Below are 16,388 nucleotides of genomic sequence, written 5' to 3' on the forward strand. Positions count from 1 at the left end.
GAGCCCACGCTACTGATAATTAGTAGTAGCGTGTGTTACAAACCGCGCTACTGGTACAACTTAGCAGCAGCGTTGGTTTCTAGAGGGCACGCTATTGGTAAGTTAGCCACACCACACCGCCCCGGCCAAAAAATAGTAGCAGCGTTGGTACCCTAACAAGCGCTACTGTTAAGATGGTAAGTTAGCCACACCACACCCCCCGGCCAAAAAAAGTAGCAGCGTTGGTACCCTAACAAGCGCTACTTATAAGAAAATAACAGTAGCGCGGGGCCACTAAGAAGCGCTACTGCTACTTCTTCTATGTGTAATCTTTCACCAGTAGCGTGTTTTTTTGGGCAAGCGCTATAGCTAGTTTTATGTACCAGTAGATATTTTGGCTGGCACACATAGCACTAGCGCGCTTTGGTGCCCAGCGCTACTGCTATGGTCGCCAGCCAAAATATCTGCCACCTTTCCCCCCTTCTTCTTCCTCCCCCTTTCTTTCTCCCCCTCCCTCTTGAACTTGCTTGTCCTTCAATGCTTCCCCCTCTTCTTTGCCCCTCCCCCCTCCATTAATGCCCTCCCTCCTTTCTCTTCCTTGTTTTTGCCCCTCCTCCCCTTCTCTTCTTTGCCCCTCCACCACCCCCTCCATTAATGCCCTCCCTCCTTCCTCTTCCTTTCTTTTGCCCCTTCTCCCCTTCTCTTCTTTGCCCCTCCGCCACCCCCTCCATTAATGCCCTCCCTACTCCCTCTCATAGCTCTATCTAGAGCTACTAGCTAATTATAAGAAGGTGCTCGATATTCCTCTCGACAAATAGGTGAGAAAAAAAAGAGTTGTGCAAGAATGGAAATATGTGTGTTTGCGATTAGGACCGAAACTATGTGCGATATGAATATACCGAATTGTGTGTGGCATGTGAGTGACATGAGTTGCCTATGTTTTGCCGAAATGTCGATTCATTTCCGTTTCGGCGAATTTCGCGCAAACTCAATATGTCCTATGTTTAGGGAAGGTCATGTCGAATTTTTGCATGAATTTGATCCATGCATGCATATATATGTGGTTATAATATTTGCTCCGCGCGCAGGTGATCATGAACGTCAATGGAAGGATGGTGGAAAGATACTGGCAATCCGCTGTGGATGACATGTATGAAAAAAGACTGAAGGATGTTTTATGTCCGTGTCGAAAATGCAAAGGAAGAGTCAGGCTCGACCCCTTTCAGGGTGGTAAATTCAAGGTGCACCTGCTCATGCATGGTTTCATGCATGGCCATACTCGGTGCATAACTGAAGATGATGATGATGATGATGATGAGTGTTGGGAATCGTAGCATAATTTTAAAATTTTCCTACGCTCACCAAGATGCATCTATGGAGTCTACTAGCAACGAGGGGAAAGGAGTGCATCTACATACCCTTGTAGATCGCGAGCGGAAGCGTTCCAATGAACGTGGATGACGGAGTCGTACTCGCCGTGATCCAAATCACCGATGACCGAGTGCCGAACGGACGGCACCTCCGCGTTCAACACACGTACGGTGCAGCGACGTCTCCTCCTTCTTGATCCAGCAAGGGGGAAGGAGAGGTTGATGGAGATCCAGCAGCACGACGGCGTGGTGGTGGATGTAGCGGGTCTCCGGCAGGGCTTCGCCGAGCTTCTGCGAGAGAGAGAGAGGTGTTGCAGGGGAGGAGGGAGGCGCCCAAGGCTGTAGGTTGCTGCCCTCCCCCCCTTTATATAGCCCCCCTGGGGGGGGGCGCCGGCCCTAGAGATGAGATCTCGTGGGGGGGGGGGCGGCCACAAGGGGGGGGGGGAAGGGGTTGCCTTGCCCCCCAAGGCAAGGGGGAACTCCCCCCTAGGGTTCCCAACCCTAGGCGCATGGGGGGAGGCCCAAGGGGGGCGCCCCAGCCCACTAAGGGCTGGTTCCCTTCCACTTTCAGCCCACGGGGCCCTCCGGGATAGGTGGCCCCACCCGGTGGACCCCCGGGACCCTTCCGGTGGTCCCGGTACAATACCGGTAACCCCCGAAACTTTCCCGGTGGCCAAAACTTGACTTCCTATATATAATTCTTCACCTCCGGACCATTCCGGAACCTCTCGTGACGTCCAGGATCTCATCCGGGACTCCGAACAACTTTCGGGTTTCTGCATACATATATCTCTACAACCCTAGCGTCACCGGACCTTAAGTGTGTAGACCCTGCGGGTTCGGGAGACATGCAGACATGACCGAGACGCCTCTCCGGTCAATAACCAACAGCGGGATCTGGATACCCATGCTGTCTCCCACATGCTCCACGATGATCTCATCGGATGAACCACGGTGTCGAGGATTCAATCAATCCGTATGCAATTCCCTTTGTCAATCGGTATGTTACTTGCCCGAGATTCGATCGTCGGTATCCCAATACCTTGTTCAATCTCGTTACCGGCAAGTCTCTTTACTCGTACCGCAATGCATGATCCCGTGACTAACGCCTTAGTCACATTGAGCTCATTATGATGATGCATTACCGAGTGGGCCCAGAGATACCTCTCCGTCACACGGAGTGACAAATCCCAGTCTCGATCCGTGCCAACCCAACAGAAACTTTCGGAGATACCCGTAGTGCACCTTTATAGTCACCCAGTTACGTTGTGACGTTTGGCACACCCAAAGCACTCCTACGGTATCCGGGAGTTGCACGATCTCATGGTCTAAGGAAAAGATACTTGACATTGGAAAAGCTCTAGCAAACGAAACTACACGATCTTTTATGCTATGCTTAAGATTGGGTCTTGTCCATCACATCATTCTCCTAATGATGTGATCCCGTTATCAATGACATCCAATGTCCATAGTCAGGAAAACATGACTATCTGTTGATCAACGAGCTAGTCAACTAGAGGCTTACTAGGGACAGGTTGTGGTCTATGTATTCACACATGTATTACGATTTCCGGACAATACAATTATAGCATGAATAATAGACAATTATCATGAACAAAGAAATATAATAATAACCATTTATTATTGCCTCTAGGGCATATTTCCAACAGTCTCCCACTTGCACTAGAGTCAATAATCTAGTTACATTGTGATGAATCGAACACCCATTGCGTCCTGGTGTTGATCATGTTTTGCCCTAGGGAGAGGTTTAGTCAACGGATCTGCTACATTCAGGTCCGTATGTACTTTACAAATATCTATGTCTCCATTTTGAACACTTTCACGAATGGAGTTGAAGCGACGCTTGATATGCCTGGTCTTCCTGTGAAACCTGGGCTCCTTCGCAAGGGCAATAGCTCCAGTGTTGTCACAGAAGAGAGTCATTGGGCCTGACGCATTGGGAATCACCCCTAGGTCGGTAATGAACTCCTTCATCCAGACTGCTTCCTGTGCTGCCTCCGAGGCTGCCATGTACTCCGCTTCACATGTAGATCCCGCCACGACGCTTTGCTTGCAACTGCACCAGCTTACTGCTCTTCGATTCAAAATATACACGTATCCAGTCTGTGACTTCGAGTCATCCAGATCTGTGTCGAAGCTAGCGTCGACGTAACCCTTTACGACGAGCTCTTCGTCACCTCCATAAACGAGAAACATATCCTTAGTCCTCTTCAGGTACTTCAGGATATTCTTGACCGCTGTCCAGTGTTCCTTGCCGGGATTACTTTGGTACCTTCCTACCAAACTTACGGCAAGGTTTACATCAGGTCTGGTACACAGCATGGCATACATAATAGACCCTATGGCCGAGGCATAGGGGATGACACTCATCTCTTCTATATCTTCTGCCGTGGTCGGGCATTGAGCCGTGCTCAACTGCACACCTTGCAATACAGGCAAGAACCCCTTCTTGGACTGATCCATATTGAACTTCTTCAATATCTTGTCAAGGTATGTACTCTGTGAAAGACCAATGAGGCGTCTTGATCTATCTCTATAGATCTTGATGCTAATATATAAGCAGCTTCTCCAAGGTCCTTCATTGAAAAACACTTATTCAAATAGGCCTTTATACTTTCCAAGAATTCTATATCATTTCCCATCAATAGTATGTCATCCACATATAATATGAGAAATGCTACAGAGCTCCCACTCACTTTCTTGTAAACACAGGCTTCTCCATAAGTCTGTGTAAACCCAAACGCTTTGATCATCTCATCAAAGCGAATGTTCCAACTCCGAGATGCTTGCACCAGCCCATAGATTGAGCGCTGGAGCTTGCATACTTTGTTAGCATTCTTAGGATCGACAAAACCTTCCGGCTGCATCATATACAACTCTTCCTTAAGGAAGCCGTTAAGGAATGCCATTTTGACGTCCATCTGCCATATCTCATAATCATAGTATGCGGCAATTGCTAACATGATTCGGACGGACTTCAGCTTCGCTACGGGTGAGAAAGTCTCATCGTAGTCAACCCCTTGAACTTGTCGATAACCCTTAGCGAAAAGTCGAGCTTTGTAGATGGTCACATTACCATCTGCGTCCGTCTTCTTCTTAAAGATCCATTTGTTTTCTATGGCTCGCCGCTCATCAGGCAAGTCAGTCAAAGTCCATACTTTGTTTTCATACATGGATTCTATCTCGGATTTCATGGCTTCTAGCCATTTGTCGGAATCCGGGCCCGCCATCGCTTCTTCATAGTTCGAAGGTTCACCGTCGTCTAACAACATGATTTCCAGGACAGGGTTGCCGTACCACTCCGGTGCGGAACGTGTCCTTGTGGACCTACGAAGTTCAGTAACTTGATCCGAAGCTTCATGATCAGCATCATTAACTTCCTCCCTAGTCGGTGTAGGCACCACAGGAACATTTTCCCGCGCTGCGCTACTTTCCGGTTCGGAAGGGGTGACTATCACCTCATCAAGTTCCACTTTCCTCCCACTCAATTCTTTCGAGAGAAACTCCTTCTCCAGAAAGGACCCGTTCTTGGCAACGAAGATCTTGCCTTCGGATCTGAGGTAGAAGGTATACCCAATAGTTTCCTTAGGGTATCCTATGAAGACGCATTTTTCCGATTTGGGTTCGAGCTTTTCAGGTTGAAGTTTCTTGACATAAGCATCGCATCCCCAAACTTTTAGAAACGACAGCTTAGGTTTCTTCCCAAACCATAATTCATACGGTGTCGTCTCAACGGATTTCGACGGAGCCCTATTTAAAGTGAATGCGGCAGTCTCTAAAGCATAACCCCAAAATGAGAGCGGTAAATCGGTAAGAGACATCCAATAGAGTGCGATTACGACGTTCGGACACACCATTTCTCTGAGGTGTTCCAGGCGGCGTGAGTTGTGAAACTATTCCACATTTCCTTAAGTGTGCACCAAACTCGTGACTTAAATATTCTCCACCACGATCTGATCGTAAGAATTTTATTCTCCTGTCACGTTGATTCTCAACCTCACTCTGAAATTCCTTGAACTTTTCAAAGGTTTCAGACTTGTGTTTCATTAGGTAGACATACCCATATCTACTTAAATCATCAGTGAGAGTGAGAACATAACGATATCCTCCGCGAGCCTCAACACTCATTGGACCGCACACATCGGTATGTATGATTTCCAATAAGTTGGTTGCTCGCTCCATTGTTCCGGAGAACGGAGTCTTGGTCATCTTACCCATGAGGCATGGTTCGCACGTGTCAAATGATTCGTAATAAAGAGACTCCAAAAGTCCATCTGCATGGAGCTTCTTCATGCGCTTGACACCAATGTGACCAAGGCGGCAGTGCCACAAGTATGTGGGACTATCGTTATCAACTTTACATCTTTTGGTATTCACACTATGAACATGTGTAACATCACGTTCGAGATTCATCAAAAATAAACCATTGACCAGCGGGGCATGACCATAAAACATATCTCTCAAATAAATAGAACAACCATTATTCTCAGATTTAAATGAGTAGCCATCTCGAATTAAATGAGATCCAGATACAATGTTCATGCTCAAAGCTGGCACTAAATAACAATTATTGAGGTTTAAAACTAATCCCGTGGGTAGATGCAGAGGTAGCGTGCCAACGGCGATCACATCGACCTTGGAACCATTCCCAACGCGCATCGTCACCTCGTCCTTTGCCAGTCTCCGTTTATTCCGTAGTTCCTGCTTTGAGTTACAAATATGAGCAACCGCACCGGTATCAAATACCCAGGAGCTACTACGAGTACTGGTAAGGTACACATCAATTACTTGTATATCACATATACCTTGGGTGTTGCCGGCCTTCTTCTTGTCCGCTAAATATTTGGGGCAGTTCCGCTTCCAGTGACCACTTCCCTTGCAATAAAAGCACTCAGTCTCGGGCTTGGGTCCATTCTTTGACTTCTTCCCAGTAACTAGTTTACCGGGCGCGGCAACTCCCTTGCCGTCCTTCTTGAAGTTCTTCTTACCCTTGCCCTTCTTGAACTTAGTGGTTTTATTCACCATCAACACTTGATGTTCTTTTCTGATCTCCCCTTCCGCTGATTTCAGCATTGAATATACCTCGGGAATGGTCTTTTCCATCCCCTGCATATTGTAGTTCATCACAAAGCTCTTGTAGCTTGGTGGAAGCGACTGGAGGATTCTGTCAATGACCGCGTCATCTGGGAGATTAACTCCCAGCTGAGACAAGCGGTTGTGCAACCCAGACATTCTGAGTATGTGCTCACTAACAGAACTGTTCTCCTCCATTTTACAGCTGAAGAACTTGTCGGAGACTTCATATCTCTCGACCCGGGCATGAGCTTGAAAAACCAGTTTCAGCTCCTCGAACATCTCATATGCTCCATGTTTCTCAAAACGCTTTTGGAGACCCGGTTCTAAGCTGTAAAGCATGCCGCACTGAACGAGGGAGTAATCATCAGCACGCTGCTGCCAAGCGTTCATAACGTCTTGGTTCTCAGGAATTGGTGCTTCACCTAGCGGTGCTTCTAAGACATAATCTTTCTTGGCTGCTATGAGGATGATCCTCAGGTTCCGGACCCAGTCCGTATAGTTGCTGCCATCATCTTTCAGCTTGGTTTTCTCTAGGAACGCGTTGGAATTGAGGACAACGTGGGCCATTTGATCTACAATACATAGTGTAAAGATTTTAGACTAAGTTCATGATAATTAAGTTCATCTAATCAAATTTTTAATGAACTCCCACTCAGATAGACATCCCTCTAGTCATCTAAGTGAAACATGATCCGAATTCAACTAGGCCGTGTCCGATCATCACGTGAGACGGACTAGTCAAGATCGGTGAACATCTCCATGTTGATCGTATCTTCTATACGACTCATGCTCGACCTTTCGGTCCTCCGTGTTCCGAGGCCATGTCTGTACATGCTAGGCTCGTCAAGTCAACCTAAGTGTGTTGCGTGTGTTCCGAGGCCATGTTTGTACATGCTAGGCTCGTCAACACCCGTTGTATTCGAACGTTAGAATCTATCACACCCGATCATCACGTGGTGCTTCGAAACAACGAACCTTCGCAACGGTGCACAGTTAGGGGGAACACATCTCTTGAAATTTTAGTGAGGGATCATCTTATTTATGCTACCGTCGTTCTAAGCAAATAAGATGTAAACATGACAAACATCACATGCAAATCATAAAGTGACATGATATGGCCAATATCATTATGCTCCTTTGATCTCCATCTTCGGGGCACCATGATCATCTTCGTCACCGGCATGACACCATGATCTCCATCATCATGATCTCCATCATTGTGTCTTCATGAAGTCGTCACGCCAACGATTAATTCTACTTGTATGGCTAACGCGTTTAGCAACAAAGTAAAGTAAATTACATGGCGTTATTTAATGACACGCAGGTCATGCAAAATAATAAAGACAACTCCTATGGCTCCTGCCGGTTGTCATACTCATCGACATGCAAGTCGTGATTCCTATTACAAGAATATGATCAATCTCATACATCACATATATCATTCATCACATCTTCTGGCCATATCACATCACATAGCACTTGCTGCAAAAACAAGTTAGATGTCCTCTAATTGTTGTTGCAAGTTTTTACGTGGTTTGTAGGTTTCTAGCAAGAACGTTTTCTTACCTACGTATGACCACAACATGATTTGCCAATTTCTATTTACCCTTCATAAGGACCCTTTTCATCGAATCCGTTCCGACTAAAGTAGGAGAAACAGACACCCGCTAGCCACCTTATGCAACTAGTGCATGTCAGTCGGTGGAACCTGTCTCACGTAAGCGTACGTGTAAGGTCGGTCCGGGCCGCTTCATCCTACAATGCCGCCGAAACAAGAAACGACTAGTAGCGGCAAGAAGAATTGGCAAACTCAACGCCCTCAACTGCTTTGTGTTCTACTCGTGCATAGTAACTACGCATAGGCCTGGCTCATGATGCCACTGTTGGGAATCGTAGCATAATTTTAAAATTTTCCTACGCTCACCAAGATGCATCTATGGAGTCTACTAGCAACGAGGGGAAAGGAGTGCATCTACATACCCTTGTAGATCGCGAGCGGAAGCGTTCCAATGAACGTGGATGACGGAGTCGTACTCGCCGTGATCCAAATCACCGATGACCGAGTGCCGAACGGACGGCACCTCCGCGTTCAACACACGTACGGTGCAGCGACGTCTCCTCCTTCTTGATCCAGCAAGGGGGAAGGAGAGGTTGATGGAGATCCAGCAGCACGACGGCGTGGTGGTGGATGTAGCGGGTCTCCGGCAGGGCTTCGCCGAGCTTCTGCGAGAGAGAGAGAGAGGTGTTGCAGGGGAGGAGGGAGGCGCCCAAGGCTGTAGGTTGCTGCCCTCCCTCCCCCCTTTATATAGGCCCCCTGGGGGGGGGGGGGCGCCGGCCCTAGAGATGAGATCTCATGGGGGGCGGCGGCCACAAGGGGGGGAAGGGGTTGCCTTGCCCCCCAAGGCAAGGGGGAACTCCCCCTAGGGTTCCCAACCCTAGGCGCATGGGGGGAGGCCCAAGGGGGGCGCCCCAGCCCACTAAGGGCTGGTTCCCTTCCACTTTCAGCCCACGGGGCCCTCCGGGATAGGTGGCCCCACCCGGTGGACCCCTGGACCCTTCCGGTGGTCTCGGTACAATACCGGTAACCCCCGAAACTTTCCCGGTGGCCGAAACTTGACTTCCTATATATAATTCTTCACCTCCGGACCATTCCGGAACCTCTCGTGACGTCCGGGATCTCATCCGGGACTCCGAACAACTTTTGGGTTTCCGCATACATATATCTCTACAACCCTAGCGTCACCGGACCTTAAGTGTGTAGACCCTGCGGGTTCGGGAGACATGCAGACATGACCGAGACGCCTCTCCGGTCAATAACCAACAGCGGGATCTGGATACCCATGCTGTCTCCCACATGCTCCACGATGATCTCATCGGATGAACCACGGTGTCGAGGATTCAATCAATCCGTATGCAATTCCCTTTGTCAATCGGTATGTTACTTGCCCGAGATTCGATCGTCGGTATCCCAATACCTTGTTCAATCTCGTTACCGGCAAGTCTCTTTACTCGTACCGCAATGCATGATCCCGTTACTAACGCCTTAGTCACATTGAGCTCATTATGATGATGCATTACCAAGTGGGCCCAGAGATACCTCTCCGTCACACGGAGTGACAAATCCCAGTCTCGACCCGTGCCAACCCAACAGACACTTTCGGAGATACCCGTAGTGCACCTTTATAGTCACCCAGTTACGTTGTGACGTTTGGCACACCCAAAGCACTCCTACGGTATCCGGGAGTTGCACGATCTCATGGTCTAAGGAAAAGATACTTGACATTGGAAAAGCTCTAGCAAACGAAACTACACGATCTTTTATGCTATGCTTAAGATTGGGTCTTGTCCATCACATCATTCTCCTAATGATGTGATCCCGTTATCAATGACATCCAATGTCCATAGTCAGGAAAACATGACTATCTGTTGATCAACGAGCTAGTCAACTAGAGGCTTACTAGGGACATGTTGTGGTCTATGTATTCACACATGTATTACGATTTCCGGACAATACAATTATAGCATGAATAATAGACTATTATCATGAACAAAGAAATATAATAATAACCATTTATTATTGCCTCTAGGGCATATTTCCAACAGATGAGGACATCGACGGGGCAGGAAATAACGACATGGGGCCACCAGACGAAGAGATGACCGATTATGTGCTCGAAGAGGAAGACGGCCTCGGAAATGTCGATGGCGAAGAGGCAGTTCAAGGCGGAGAAGATGCGGACACGCCGCCGTCTTTGTCGCTACTAAGTTCAGCCATGCGGGACCCGCATGTTCGAGACCTGCTTCGCAAGAAGACGACTAGCTATAGAGCTGCTTCAAGAGAGGAGGCCAAACTGGCGAACTGGAGGTAGACTCGATGACTCCTTTGTATGATGGTTGCAATCCCGAGGTGACCCGCTTGAGTTTCACACTAGAACTTCTAAAGATGAAGGCAAAAAACAAATGGACAGGTACAAGCCTGGATGAGCTTCTGAAGTACCTAAAGAAGGTTCTTCCCGCGGGAAGCCTGTGTCCTACTAGTGTCGAGGAGGCAAAGAAAATCGTGTGCCCTCTTGATCTGCCACATATTAGATATCACACATGCATCAATGTTTGCATCATATATCGGGACGAGCACGCGGAAAAAACCATATGTCGAAAGTGCAATGCTTCACGATATAAAAAGGCCGGAAAGAAAGCTCCACAGAAAGTTGTATGGTACTTTTCGATCACTCCGCGTCTACAGCGGTATTTCGTAGATCCTAAGGAAGCAAAGCTTATGCGCTGGCACGCGGAGAGGGTGAAGCCAGATGACGGAGATGAGCCGAAGCTGAGACACCTCGCAGATGCTAGCCAGTGGAGAGCATTAAATGCTGAATTTGAATTTTTCGCAAATGATCCAAGGAACATCGTGCTTGGCGCTAGTAGTGATGGCATGAATCCATTTGGCAACCAGAACACCAATCATAGCACATGTCCCGTGTTTGTATGGATGTACAACCTCCCCCTGGTTGTGCATGAAGGAAAAAATACATACACATGGCTATGCTTATTCAAGGGCCGAAACAACCGAGAAATGATATAAATCTGTATCTCGGGTTACTGAAAGAGGAGTTACAGACCTTATGGACAACGCCGGCCAAGACATGGGATGCAAGCAAAGGAGAGTATTTCTACATGAGAGCCGCGCTGATCACGACGGTGCAGGACTATCTCGGTTATGGCTATCTCTCCGGCCAGTGTGCCACGGATATTGCGGATGCACGAGGTGCATGGATGATACAACTTCTCTGCAGCTATCGAAAGATGGCGGGTCTTTGAAAATCGTGTACATGGGGCATCGAAGATGGCTCGAGAAGGATGGCCCATGGAGAAAGCGTGGAGATCTATTCAATGGTAAGGCTGAGCATCGAGGTCCTCCACATAAGCGTAGCGGTGCAGAAATATATGAGTTATTGAAGAACTGGGAAGAGTGCCCCTCGCCGGGAAAGACGAAGAAAAAGGCGCCAGAGCCCCTGCTGAAGATATGGAAGACGAGATCTGTTTTCTGGGACTTGGAATACTGGCCCATAGTCGACACGCCTCATAGCCTTGATCAAATGCATATCACAAAAAATATCCTTGAGAGTTTTCTTGGAACATTGATGAACATGCCGGAGAGGACCAAGGATGGGCCGAAGGCAAGAAAAGACTTGGAATTTTTGAAAATCAGGAAAGATCTCCAAATGCCCGGTAAAAGGTCGTCAGAGGAGACCGAGACGGAGACAGAGAGGAAAGATAGGGGAAAAAAGTAAACAAGAAGGAAGAACAATATTGCCCCCCCCCTCTTGCTTCACCTTAGATCCGAAGGAGGTCGATCAATTGTTCAAGTGCCTTGCCGGAATCAAAGTTAGTTCCGGATACTGTGGGAAGATAAGTAGATATCTGGACACTAAGAAAAAAAGGTTCAGTGGGATGAAGTCTCACGACTGTCATGTGATGATGACGCAGTTACTCCCGGTTGCACTTAGAGGGATTATGGACACACATGTGCGTGAGACGCTTACTGACCTATGCCACTTTTTTGATGCTATCTCTCGAAAGTCGATCAGTGTGAAGCAACTCCATAGGCTACAGGAAGAGATCGTTGTCATACTGAATGAGCTAGAGATGTACTTCCCGCCCGCGTTCTTTGATGTCATGGTGCATCTATGTGTCCACATCGTGGACGACATCATCGACCTAGGGCCGACATTCCTGCATAGCATGATGCCGTTCGAGAGGATGAATGGGGTCATCAAAGGATTCGTTCGTAACATGTCCCGTCCAGATGGAAGCATAACCCAGGGATATCTGACCAAAGAGTGCATCTCTTTCTGTGAGAGTTATCTGACCAAAGACCTTGTTGTTGGTTTGCCCGTCAACAAACACTGTGGAAGGCTCGAAGGCGAAGGTCACACCAACGGTCATAGGGATGTGAATGTGTTACGCTCGGGCCGACAAAACGAACTTGACAGGGCAAACTTAGTAGTGCTACAACACCTAGATGTGCTAGAAGATTTCGTGACACTACACAAAGAGACCATCACAAAGATGTACCGTGACCGTGGGGTGCACAGGACGGACGCTGAAGTTATTAGAGAGCACAACTCCACTTTCGTGTGTTGGTTCAAAGAGTGAGTTCTGGCTAATCCCCCAGAAGAGGGTTGTCCGAACGGAACACTCATATATGCCTTAGCACATGGCCCCTCGACCAACCTCGCGACTTATGAAGCATACGATATCAACGGATACACGTTCTACATGGAGGAGAAAGATATAAACAGTGATGACCAAAACTCAGGGGTGACGATGGAAGCCATGACCGGGAATGTAATTGAAAGATATTACGGAAGGGTCGAAGAGATATGGAGCTTAACTACTCTGGATTGCATAGCGCGACGATGTTCCGTGTCAGATGGGCTAAGAATGTACACAGAGAAAACCGACATTTCACTACCATGTGTATACCCGACTCCGATAGCAGTACCGTCAACGCCATCGCCAAAAATGAGCCATGGGTAGACGCTAAACACGTGACACAATGTTTCTTCATAACTGATCCGATCAATCCCAGCCGTGTTGTCGTGAGGAGAAGCAAAAGGAGCATCGCCGGAATGGATGGAGTCGCCAACGAGGAAGACTATGACCAGTACGGTGATCCGATGAGGGAAGATGATGCTGATGACGACGAAACATATGTCAAAAGAAGAATGAAGACTACATTACCTACGAAAGATCGTAATCCCCGGAGAAGGAAAAGTCACGACCATGGGCTCAATTATTCGACAACGAACAAAAGAGGGAAGAAGATCAGTCTGAAGCATCGTCGTCGCCCAAGCTGACAAACTAATCCCCAAAGTTTGTGTGTGTCTAGCTATTTTGTATACCTCCGATAGCGGTCAAATGATGTAAGATATATTATACTAATTATTATCCGGAGGGTAACAGTGGTATTGCTCAAACGACGGACCAAATTAATGGAAGGAAAGTGCAAATGAAAGATAAGAAAAATAAAAGTGCAAATGAAAGAAAAAGAAAAAGAAAAAGAAAGGAAGTTTTGCAAAATGAAAAGAAAAGAAAAAGAAAAAGGAACTAATAAGTTATGGAAAATGAAATGCAAGAAAAATAAAAAAAGAAAGAAAAAGAAAAAAAGAAAAAAAGTTAGCAGTAGCGCGTTTTGGCCTGGGCAGCGCTATAGCTAAGAAAAATAAAAAGAAAAAGAAAAAAAGAAAAAAAAGTTAGCAGTAGCGCGTTTTATCCTGGGCAGCGCTATAGCTAAGAAAAAGAAAAAGAAAAAAAGTTAGCAGTAGCGCTGTTTTGCTAAACCAGCGCTATAGCTAACTTAGCTATAGCGCGTTTTGCCCACACGCGCTATAGCTAAGTTGCCTACAGCACCGGTCCGCTAGCTCCCCTCTTTCCTATCTCTCACTCGCGCCGCTCGTCGATCCCCTTTTCTCTGACGCCACCGCCGATGCCGCACCGCCGACGCCGCACCGCCCATGCTGCCGCCGACGCCGCCCCGCCCACGCCGCCGCCGACGCCGCACCACCCACGCCGCCGCCGACGCCGGACTCGACCTCGGCCCCGACCTTGACGCCGGCCACCGACCCCCTCCCGCTCCGGTATGGCCCCCCCGCCCCCTCTTCCTTCCTCTCTAACCCCTCAGCCCCGTCTCTCTCTCTCTCTCTCTCTCTGACCCCCTCCCGCTCCGGTATGTCTCTGCAGATCAACAAGGCTCAGCGACCCCGGTGACCCAAACGCCGACCACCGACCCCGACCCCTCAGCGCCTTCCTCCGTGAAGCAGTCGGCGACGCCCAGCAACGCGAGCGAGCACTTTGTGGACAGGTGCCTTTCCCTCCCCTCCCCCTCCCCCGCCCCATGCATGCGAGCTTAATTTAATTGTTGTTAGTGTTAGTGTTAGCCCAGTGATGGTGCTTAGCTTAATTGTTGTTAGTGTTAGTTAGTGTATTCTGCTGGTTTCTGTGGTGGTACGAGCAAGTTTAATTTACTGTTACTACTGTTCTGACTAAATTCAGTTAAATGAAAATGAGCTTTGACAGAGAATTAAAATGAGCTTTCACAGAATATTGAAATGAAAATTAGCTTATGTTGCTTTGTTTTTAAATGAAAATGAAAATGAAAATTACAGTTTTTGCAAATTAGCTTATGTTCCTGTCCATTTTGAAAATGAGGATTTTTAATGGAAGTGCTTGAAAGTTTGGTCACTCTCTCTCTCTCTGACCAAATTAGGTCTTTCTGCACATCGAATCTAGGCGCAGATCGACGAGGAGGAGAAGGACGCCCTCAACCCCCCCGGCCCCCCTCTGCCCCGGCGACCCCGACCCCGATCCCAACCCCGAGGTGTGCCACCCCCTCTTCCCTCCCCTTCATATGTCAGCACATAATGATGCAAGGGGGAGTGTTCATAATGTGGCTGTTAAAGTGTTCATAATGATGCAATGGGGAGTGGAGCTGTTAGATTGGTTAATGAGCTTGCAGTTTTACTATGGTGGTTGATCTTTTTTGCATCAGTTGGGCAGCAATGTTCATGATTGTGTATATGTCAGCAGCAACAAAGTCTGTGACGTTTGTTTCAGCTTCTTAGAGTGCTCATAATGTGGCTGTTAAAATGGCTGTTAGAGTGCTGAAATGCTTGCTGTTAAAAAGTGACCTATGTTTTGCCGGAAATGTTGATTCATTTCCATTCCGGCAAATTTCAGGCGCTCTATATGTGCACTTTCTAGCAAAGTTCATGCCGAAATTTTTCGTGAATTTCAGCATGACTTGTGCTAGAAAGTTGGACATATCGAGTGCTCGAGATTTGTCACGACGGGAATGAAACGACATTTCCGGCAAAACAAAGGTCACTTTTTTGTCATTATTCACTTTATTATATAAAGCTCGATAATTAAACGACTACGACATTGAACCCTAGGAAACATGACCGACACCGATGAGGCCGGAGGTTCTCAGTCCCAATTAGGTCGAGCACACGCCTACCTCGACTTTCTGGCGGATCAGGAGAGACAGCAAGCTGGGTGTCCAGACCCCCTTGTCATGACGGATGACAACGGTGGTGGCGCCGGCGCCGACACTGATGCCACCAACGACACGACACCGAGACTGGCGTTGATGAGGGAAAGAAGGTGGGACCTCCCAAGCCAGTGAGGGAAAGAAGGAAAAGAGGACACGACGCCCAAATGAGCTCGACACCGGAAGACCGGTGGTCACGGTGGTGCACCCTGGCGAGTTCGAGCCAATAGAGCCGCGAGAAGTGGCAGCGTGTTACGGCAACCAACTAGCATGCATCCTACGGGATACCGCTAACATCAACACCACAAAAATACGGAAGAATGAACATTTGAAGAAGCTGCTTCTAACTAGGTTGCACGCAAGATTCCTCTTCCCCGGTCGGATTGACGATGTCGACCCATGGGATGATGATGCCATGAAAAAAAATCAACAACAAAGCCCTAGGGAAGTTCAGCAACGCATTGAGCGCTTGGAAAACTAGGGTGAAAAAGGCGATTCAAGTAGACGATGAAACCTACGCCGAGATTGTTTCAGACAATCCAAAAATTACGATAGAGGACTTTGAAAAGTTCAAGGAGACTTGCAATGAAGAAGCTGCCAAGGCCAGGTCGGAGAGAGGCAAGCAGCTGTAGGCAAAGAACATGGGGAACCACCGCCTTGGAAGTCATGGTTACACGGGAAAGAGGCCCGTGTGGGCTAAGGAGGACGCAGAACGTGAACGTCAGGGGATCCCAGACCCATTGGCTGAGTTCACCGACCAGCAGGAGCACGACTTCATCAGGGCCCGATTCTCGTGGGACCCCAAGAAAAAGATTTTTTTCACCGACGGGCCGACTAGAAAATTCATGAGAATACTGGTAATTATCCTTGTACCACCTTACATATTAGGT

This window comes from Triticum aestivum, chromosome 5D, assembly GCF_018294505.1.
Source record: "Triticum aestivum cultivar Chinese Spring chromosome 5D, IWGSC CS RefSeq v2.1, whole genome shotgun sequence".
Lineage (NCBI taxonomy): Eukaryota > Viridiplantae > Streptophyta > Magnoliopsida > Poales > Poaceae > Triticum > Triticum aestivum.